Genomic DNA, 9975 nt, shown 5'->3' with positions numbered 1-9975 from the left:
TGCCGGAAGGACCTTGGAACATGCCAAACATTGTTGGCAATCCTAGCCAAAGAAGTCAAGCTAGGGTTAGGCAAGAAGAACCAATGCTCGTTGTTCCTTAGCCACTCATATCTCCCTTCACTAAAACCCTTGGAGATAAATTGGATTTGGCCCAATTGTTGCATATCAAGATAGATGGAAGCCGCATCCCCTATCTCCCTACAAAATGGAAGATAATCATTGAGGCGAAGGCGAGTCACAAGCCTAGTCACCATACCCCCACAAGGGATCTCTCCCGACCTTCTTTTGCGAAGGTCCAAACAATATTGGGCAAAGATGTAGCCCAAGTTCAACCGGCCCACAAACTCCGGGCGAGTAGAAAGCCAAAGTACCTTGAGCTCCAATTTACTCAATTTCCCCATCTCTTGCTTGGGGAACAAGACATAGCCCAATAGACGATGCACAACCCTAAGGCAAGGTTGGTACACGTCCGAGATCTTGGCCTTGTTGGCAATGAACTCACTACCACCGGAGATGTCTTCCCACCAAGAATCTTGATCATAATCCGGGAAGATGAAGTGTTCAACGTTAATAATATCCCCATGGGGATCAAAGTCCAAAGCAACGTTGAACTCCTCCAAAGATTGGTCAAAAATGTGGTAGAATAATTGGAACCGCACTCTATATACCCCTCCAATGGGTACAAGTTCCAAGGTAGCCAAGAATTCCAAGGTAGGCTCCTTGTAAGTGCGGTAAGCATCGGCGATGAAAGTCCCCAATCTCAGATTCAAAAGCAATGACCGCACATCATTATCGATCCCCAACTTCAACATATCGGGTTGAAAGTAATGGCGGGTTTGTTTGAGGGTTCTTTCATCTTTGAGATTTTGGTAAAAGGCTTTTTGTTTATCGGTGAAATTTTTCTTCTTTGGAAGAGAGGTTGGAGGTCGTGTTTGAGTAGAAGATGGGTTGGAAGTACTAGGCCTAGAAGATGTACTAGGCCTAGAGGAGGTACTTGGGCGGGGAGGCTCTTCGATGCTAACATCGGTTTTTCTCTTTTTGGTGAGTTTCTTGAGGTATTTAGACATTGTGAGAGGTATAGAAAATCACCAACAACCAATCAAGTAATCAACCAAAGAACCAAGAACACCACACCAAATTCAACGCTTACTACCAAAATCACCAAACTTCCAATTGCACAATTTCTTTCAACCAAACCAAATCCAAACCAATCAATAATATCAATGTACCAAGAAAAATTCCTTTCAATCAATCCAAGAGCAAAACACAAAGCCAATACCGAAATCACCACTTACTACCAACTTTCCAAAATTTCAACTCACAAGAATTCAACCAAAATTGATGAAAATTGCTACAAAATCAACAAACAACACAATGTCATGCAAAATCAATCAACAAACATCACTAATTCACAACCAAAATCAAGAACAATCATCAAAAATCACAAAATCAATACTACACTATTCATGCTCATACAAAATTGTAAATCATGCAAATTTATGATATAATTGACAAAATTAAAGCAAGGATTAGTGATTATACCATAAAAGAAGCAAGATAAACCAAGTTTGAGCAAGCAATTCCAACTCCACACAAAACCCCCAATTTTCGGCCACCAAGAGAAGGAGAGAGAGTGAGTGAAATTTGGGTCAAATTGTGAGGAATTTGTAGTGTAGAAAGATTTGTGAGTGATTTTGAGTGAAAAAGGAGTGATTTTAGTGAGGAATTGAGTGATTTTAGATGGTGATTGAGAGGGTTAGGGTGCGCACAAGGAGGAGGGTTTGAGGGTTGTGTTCGTGAGCTTGAGGATGGAGAATGGAGGAAATGAAGGGAAAGAAGGAGGAAGAAGAAAATAAAGCCCGTTCAGCTCATGTGCGACCGCACAGAGCTGATGTGCGACCGCACAGGCAGGCTGTGCGCCCGCACAAGCCTCGTGTGCGGCCGCACATCCTGTGCGTTCTCCTTCCTTCTTTTTTTCCTCAAAAATTTGATACTTACTGCCTATTTGGGTGCGCGCATGAATCATGATGGTGATGAGGAACAACATAGGCAGTAGCTAAAATCATTTTCAAAGTCCTCAAAGTTGAAAATTCATGTGCACACTTCAAAAATTCACTAAGTATCAATTTCCTCCATTATTCAATATATGAATTTCCTATCTCACCTTTCTAAAAATTCTTACCCTTTTACCTCAAATTTCGATTGGAATCGAACAAAATATGATTTGTGCCATGAACACCTTCCATCCATCATGCATGCTTGTTGAATTCCAATCCCACAAACGAACATCCTAAAAATCCAAATAAAGAGAAAAGTAAAAGAAAAGACAAAGTAATAAAAGAAACAAAAATGAGAAAAAAAAAATCAAAAATCAAAGAGAAAGGTTAGAAACTCCGGGTTGCCTCCCGGGAAGCGCTTGCTTAAGGTCCTAAGCTCGACCCTTCCTCCTAATCACGGAGGATCAAAGAACACCACCCTCTTCAAGGTGGTCGATAGAGCAAATTTTTCTTCAACCTTTGGCAACTTCTCATTGTTGCATGATGAAACTCTCACAAACTTCATTTCAAATTCTTCTTTTTCACTTTTTAACTTCTTCCTTTTTCTTGCCTTCTTTGAGTCACGAGCCTTTTTATTTGGCTTGACTTCAACATCCATTGTCATGGAAGCTTTCTCTTCCTCATGAGGATTAAGTTTGAACCAATTTGGAAAACCAATATCTTTCTCATCCTTTGGCTTTTGAATCTCAAATTCTTCTTCACTAACAACATCAATACTTGCACAAACATCATCAACAAACTCAAAAACATTGTTAGTGTAAGAATCAACCATGCACATATCATCGATCGAATGAGAAAGACTAGCACATGCAATATCTTGGACACAAGACAAAGACTCATGCATAGGTTTCAACTTAAATCTCTCTTCTAAATTCCCACACCTCAAAGTAATTTGACCTCCTTTGACATCTATTAAAGCTCCCGAGGTAGCTAAGAAAGGCCTCCCTAAGATGATTGGAATATGTTCATCTTCCTCAATCTCTAGAACAACAAAATCCACCAGAAAAACAAACGCTCCAATCCTTAAGGGGACATCATCAATTCTTCCCTTAGGTAGCTTAATAGAACGGTCGGCCAATTGAAGTGTTATCTTGGATGGTTGAAGCTCACCAAGATCAAGCCGCTTGAAAACCGAGTAAGGCATAATGCTAACACTAGCACCAAGGTCACACAAAGCATTTTCAAAAAGCATTTCCTTAATTTGACAAGGGATTGAAAAATTCCCCGGATCTTCCATCTTCCTTGGGAGTTCACCATGGATAAGAGCACTAAAGCACTTCCCTCCATCCACCGAACTACCCTCATCAACATCCTCTCTCTCTTCTAAGATCTCCTTAACAAACTTGGAGTACTTAGGCATGTCGGGAATTGGTTCGGTAGGGGGTGTAGAATCATGAACATCCTTAAAAGCTTTAAGGAATTTCCCAAATTGCTCATCCATTTTAAATCTCAAGTATTTTTGGGGATATGGAAGATCGGGAATTCTCTCTATCTCACTCATCCTTTCATCAACACACTCTTCTCTTTTGTCAACCCCACAAAAGAATTCCTTAGACTCAACTTTTTCCTCTTCATTCTCCTTAGCAACACACTCATCTCTTTCCTCCTTTGACCAAGAAACTCCCTCATCAAAATCAAATCCACCACTAGTGGCTATAGAGTACACGGGTTTCTTTGGTTCAACACCTTGGGAAGGCAAAGATGAAGGACTAGCAAAATCCTTAATTGTGCTTGCTAATTGAGTAATTTGAGTCTCAAGCATCTTATTGTGAGTCATCATCTCATTGAATTTCTTATCACTAACCGCCATATAGGTGTTAATGATCTTGGTTTGATTATCAATCAACTCTTCCAAGGTTGTCTTAGGAGAAGAAGGTTGTGAATAGGAATTTTCATTTTGAGTCTTTGGAGCAAAACCGGGTGGGGGACCTCTTTGAGCATTGTTTTGAAAATTTCCCCTTCCTTGGTTGTTCCAATTACTCCTATTTTGATTTGAACCATAACCTTGATTATGGTTACCACCACCATGATTATGGTTTCCATTACCTTGGTTATGATTCACATAACCTTAGTTTTGATTACCATAATTATGATTTTGATTACCATAATTTTGGCCTTGATTTTGGCTACTATAACCTTGGTTATTGTTACCACGAGAACCTTGATTCCCTTGGTTCCTATAACCACCATTATGATTATAGTTGTCAAAATTACCTTGGTTTTGATAATTCCTATTCCATTGGCCTTTTTGATTATCAAACCTTTGAACATTGTTGTTTGACACAAAATTGACATGTTCACATTCATTGTCAAACTCATCAACGCATTCATTAGGACAAGCACTAGAGTCATGATCATACGATCCACATGCATCACAAAACAAGCAACCCAAAGGCATATTATGTGAAGAGGGAGGGGGTTGAGAGTTAGAGGGAGTACCTCTCCCCTTAAATTGGGAGTGAAGATTAGAAGCTTGAGAAGAGGTAGAAGTGCTCTCCAACTTAGCTTTGATTGCGGTGACCTCCTTTCCTAAATTTGTCATTTGAGAGGAAAGGTTGTTGATTGCATTGAGATGGTCCACCGAATACAATGAAGATTGTTTGCTTGAAGAGTCTCTCTCCCCATCTTGCCAATCCCTATAATATGTCACCACATCCTCAATGATGTCTACAACTTCTTCCTCGGTTTTATTCATGATAGGGCCCCCGGCCCCTCCATCAAGGCATGATTTGCCTTGGGGACTTAAACCGCCATAGAAGATTTGGATCACTTGGTATGTGGGGATTCCATGATGAGGGCATTCCCTCTGATACTCTTTAAATCTCTCCCATGCTTCATAGAGACTTTCATTTGGCCTTTGCTTGAACCCTTGAATCAAGGCTCTTGCCTCCGCCGTCTTCTTTTGGGGATAGAAACGGGACAAGAAAGCCTTTGTAACATCATCCCAAGTTCTCAAGGAGTTGGGCTTCACCTCCTTGTCTAGCCACTCCAAAGATCTTCCTATTAGAGAGAAGGGGAACAACTTGAGGCGGATGAATTCTTGAGAGACCCCATTGACTTTGATAGTGTTGCAATATTTTTCAAATTCTTTCAAATGGTTCAATGGGCTTTCATTCTTAGCCCCACTATATTGCCTTCTCTCGATCAAGGTGATCATTGCCGGACGGATTTCGAAGTCATTTGCCGGGGTAGTTGGTGGAGCAATTCCACTCTCAAATCTATATGCCCCGGGCACTCCAAGCTCCTTCAAGGCTATTCTAGGATGTTCACCCATTCCTTGTTCTTCTTGAACTTCTTCTTCACTCGAAGAGCTATAAGCCAAAGATCTAATGTCCACTCTTCTTCTTGAAATAGTCCTTTCTATTTCCGGATCAAGGGGAACAAGGGGACGATCACGGGTTCTATGCATGCAAAACTCACACAAAAATGTTAGTAGCACGGCTACAAATGTAGCCTAGAGAAACAAAATCTTTTTGTATTTTATCAAAAATGAAATAGACTCAAAAACAACATACACTCAAGCACCATTCCCCGGCAACGGCGCCATTTTGATGTGGCGGAGAATGGTAGGTCGTTGGGCTACCACCCCGCCCTATCAAACAATATTTATAGCTTAACTAACCCCTAATAGTGTAGCGGCAAGTCAAGGTCGAACCCAAGGGAATGATGTTAAGTGCACGAAGTCTAGATCAAGCTATTTCGGAAACAAAAGGGGTTTGAGGTAGAACTAGGTCTAAACTAGGTATGCAAACTTGTATTTAATCGATCTAAAACACTAGGGCAATGGATCCACATGCAATCACAATGAAATCGGTAATTTGGGAGGTCAAACCGACTAAGTCAATCGATATGAGGGAAAATTATCATGTATCCAAAAGAGCATACTAAGGTGGTTCACCTAGAGGTCTAACTAGCGTCAACTACGCTAAACACCAACTAGGGAACGTCACAAAGCACCTCAATCGTGAAATTGCAAGTCTACTAATCAATTGTCCGTATCATAGCAAGCTTACAATGCAATCTAGTGTATTAATCAAAGATGGCCAAACCTCAATTAATCACACACATGCACATGAAAAATCAACCAATTTAATCATATCATCAACTCCATCAATTATCCCCAAATTACACTATTCCATCATTCATGCATGCTTCACCATCTCCCTAGCTAGGGAACTACTCACTAGCCATAGAAATGGAGATCAAAACTACAACATTCATCAAATTCATCATCAACATGCTTGAATTCAAAGATTAAACCAACAATCAATCAAAATCAATCAAAATTCAATCAATAACCAAATCAATCATCAACAACATGAAAAACTAATGAAATCAACTAAAATCAAACTTGAATTGAGATTAAGAAGAAGATCCTTACAAAACTTTGATCAAAAGATCAAATACAATGATGAATTCTTGAACAAACACCAAAGATCATGAGTTTCTCTCTCTAGTTCTTGAGTTTCTCTCTCTAAAATTCTCCCAAAAACTAACTATCTAATTCAATCTAAAACTTCCTTTCTAAAAATAGGTAGAAATAACTATATATACAAGGAGGAGGTCGGTAATGACGCCCAAAAATAGACCCTCGTAAGTGCGGGCGCTCGGAGGAGGGAGAAAGGTGCGCACGGGACAAACCCAGGCATGTGCGCCCGCACGCACCTGGTGTGCGGTCGCACACGACCAATGTGCGGCCGCACACTCCCTGTGTGCGCCCGCACATAGCTGGGTTTCCTCCCCTAATTCTCTTTGTCCTAGCTCAAGTGGTGCACGCATCTAGGATGATGATGATGGAGAACAAAGTGGGCAGAAACTTTCTTGAACTTCTTGAAGAATGAAAGCCATGAATAAGGCATAAACAAAGCCTTGAAGCTTGCCCCTTGGATCCACCTTTGACTTGAAACTTCTTGCACTTTCTTTAAGCATAAAAGCAATGAAAAATTGTAGAGAGGAGGCTCGGGAATTCTAGGACAATCAATTACCAAGCAAAAGATAAAAAGCAAGTAAAAGAGAAAAATAACAAGTAAACTAGAAAAAGACATGAAAAAGAGAAATAAACTACAAAAAGCATAAAATGAGGAAAACAAGAATAAAACTAAGGGAAACTAAAGAAAAGAAAGATAAAAAGAAATAAAAATCGTCCAAAAAGGAACCAAATGAGTGCCAAAAATGTCACTCATCACCTAGATACATTGGCCCGTATGAGGTATTGAAAAGAGTTGGAGAGGTAGCATATCAACTAGCCTTACCCATGGAGTTAGCCAATGTTCATAATGTTTTTCATGTTTCCCAACTCCAAAAGTATGTACAAAACCCTACCCATGTTATCGAACCCGAGACTATTGAGCTAGATGAGACCTTAACTTTTGAAGAACGCCCTGTGAAAATTCTTGATACCAAAATGAGAAGTACTCGAAATAAGGCGGTAAAGTTAGTTAAGGTGCTATGGTCTAATCAAAATTCTGAAGAAGCAACTTAGGAAGCTGAACATGACATGAAAAAGCCTTATCCGGAACTTTTTGACCAGGTATGCTAAGTTTCGAGGCCGAAACCCTTAAAGGGAGGGTAGAATGTAATACTAACTTAGCCTTTGTCATCGCATGAGCCTTGTTTGAGAGCTAACTTTAAAGTTCGAGGACGAACTTTTGTTTTAAGGGAGAGTAGATGTAATACCCCAATTTTCTAGCTAGTATAACCTTTTAAACTTTAATTAAACATGTTATTTATAATAGATTTTATAATTATTATTTTCGGATTTGATATCATATATATATAAATATATATACATAAAAAAAAAGAAAAAAAAAACTGAAAACTGATAATTTTCATAAACTGATTTTGGATTATTTCAAGAAACTGATTTTGTTAAAAAAAATAAATAAAATAAAAAGAAGAAATAATGAGAAACATATTTTCTAGAATTGGTGTTATCGGATAAAAAGAAAAAACAACAAACAAATTCTATTTGAAATCAATACTTATCTAGCTTGTAGAAGACCTTCAGGATGAATCTACCTTCACAATATTAAGTTTATAAATACCCAATCTCACGCACCCAAATTGCTATGAGAAAATATTAGTTTGTGTCATTTGCTAAAACACCAACTATAATTGATTGAGTATAGTGGTAAGCTATGATTCTACTTCACCTATCATCCTTGATAATAATAATTGTTAGCCAACCCACTACAAACTACGCCTTCGTCCCTTGACCTTGAGTTATATTTCTATGGCTTCTTCCGATTCACATTTTAAGAAGTATGGTTTTTATTATTTATTTTTGTTTTTTAAAAAAAAAAGAGGGGGTTGTTTTTGGTCTTCTGTAAATTGTAAGATGATTCTTTCAATCACAAACAATAGCTAGGCGAGCAACAATGGTGGGGAAAGATGAGTAATTGTCTAATTGATCTACAAAGTTAGAAAGAGTTGGCAGACATCTCTTTTATAAAAAAATATCTACTTCCTTTCTTTTTTACGTAGTGGTGTATTAGTAATAGGCATCAAGCATTAATGATGTTGCCTAACTAATTCGATTAGTATACTAAACTAAATTGGACTCGTTTATTTGTAGACAAAGGCTATTAGGTGAACGTTTCGGAAGTTATTTACCTTGAGATATTACGCACGATCAAGGTAATTTTCAATGTCCATCATCTTTAGAATCCCGTTAGGAAATTATTTTGAAATATTATGTGTCAAATACGTGCTTATGTAATTATATGTGATGAGTGTGCTATCGTATGATAATATGGAATCATATATAATATTTATGAGTTTTTCTATTTTGTGAACTAGTGTATGTAATTTCAAAAAAAATATGATAATTTTTTATCGTATGAGTTATTTTAAAATAAATATAATCTTGGGAATTAGATGATTGATTATATATAATTGATGGTCTCTAAGGCCTATTGAGAATCGAGTTATAATTAGTATGTCATGTGGAATGACTATGTTCTAATAATATTGGAATTGAAATATTGTTACTTGGGATTAAATTGATTTGTGCAATGCTTGTGTGCAATGTGATCGGACAATGTAACCTAATAAAATGTACAGTGAAATTTAATTTAAGAAGGGAAATGACACCCGAAAGGGTGAAGAACAGGTTACCCACTAGTGGTTATGGTTGCTACTAGTTGGTTTGAATTATTGTATATTACTGTTAGTCTTCCTCCTAATCACTGGGTATTAGTGAGGGGTGTGCACACTAGGGACATTCTGATTGTTTTATGACCATTTGGGGTTACGCGCGGCCCTCTGTAAAGTAGGTGGTGACAGGGACTAGTCCCGGCTTACTGGCGTTCTCTTTCCCTTTCTTAAATAAAGTAATAATATGTTATGTGATAATTTGAACTTGGTTGAGTATTATGATGTCTATGAAGCTATATTATGTATAATATGTTTTTGAACTAAAATTATTTATTTTACGGGATGGAGTTGGATCGGAATTACTCAGTTTATCTTATTTTTGGGAGTTTTCTCTCTTTTCTTGTTTCTGATTTATTTTGCAGGTTGGTAAGAGGGTACTCGATTACGTGTGAGGAGACGTTAGAATAATCACGTAGTTAAGACAATTTAGTTATTTCCGAGCTTAATTATTTCCTTTTAACTATTGGTTTCAAAATAATTGCAGTTTTGATGTAATGACTATTTGATTTGCCACCAATTAGACCACTTAGTTTATTATATATTATTTCATTTTGCTTTGCATTTATTTTCTACGGAAATAAGTGTAGCAGTAACACTCCCAGGGTTCGATGGTTCGGTTTGAAATTAAAGACTCGAATTTTGGGGATGTTACAGTCGAAATCAGGACAAGGGTCGGGATCGAGACAGAAAGTGGTTTTCGAGGGTGGAGGGCAGGTTGTTCTACATTTTCGTGGTGAAGGGAAGGTTGTTCTACGTTTTCGTG

The 9975-nt window shown here is 38.1% G+C and overlaps 1 non-coding gene across 1 annotated transcript; it reads left to right on the top strand.

Moving 5' to 3' along the window:
- Window positions 1–4840: 4840 nt before the first annotated feature.
- Window positions 4841–4946, top strand: LOC145596391 (small nucleolar RNA R71). Its single transcript, XR_014103230.1, has one exon. It is a non-coding gene; the product is annotated as a small nucleolar RNA R71 (small nucleolar RNA).
- The last annotated feature ends 5029 nt before the right edge of the window (window positions 4947–9975 follow it).

The sequence above is a fragment of the Chenopodium album genome, chromosome 19 (assembly GCF_948465745.1).
Source record: "Chenopodium album chromosome 19, dcCheAlbu1.1, whole genome shotgun sequence".
NCBI classification, from domain to species: domain Eukaryota; kingdom Viridiplantae; phylum Streptophyta; class Magnoliopsida; order Caryophyllales; family Amaranthaceae; genus Chenopodium; species Chenopodium album.
This window is presented reverse-complemented; position numbering and strand designations above follow the sequence as displayed.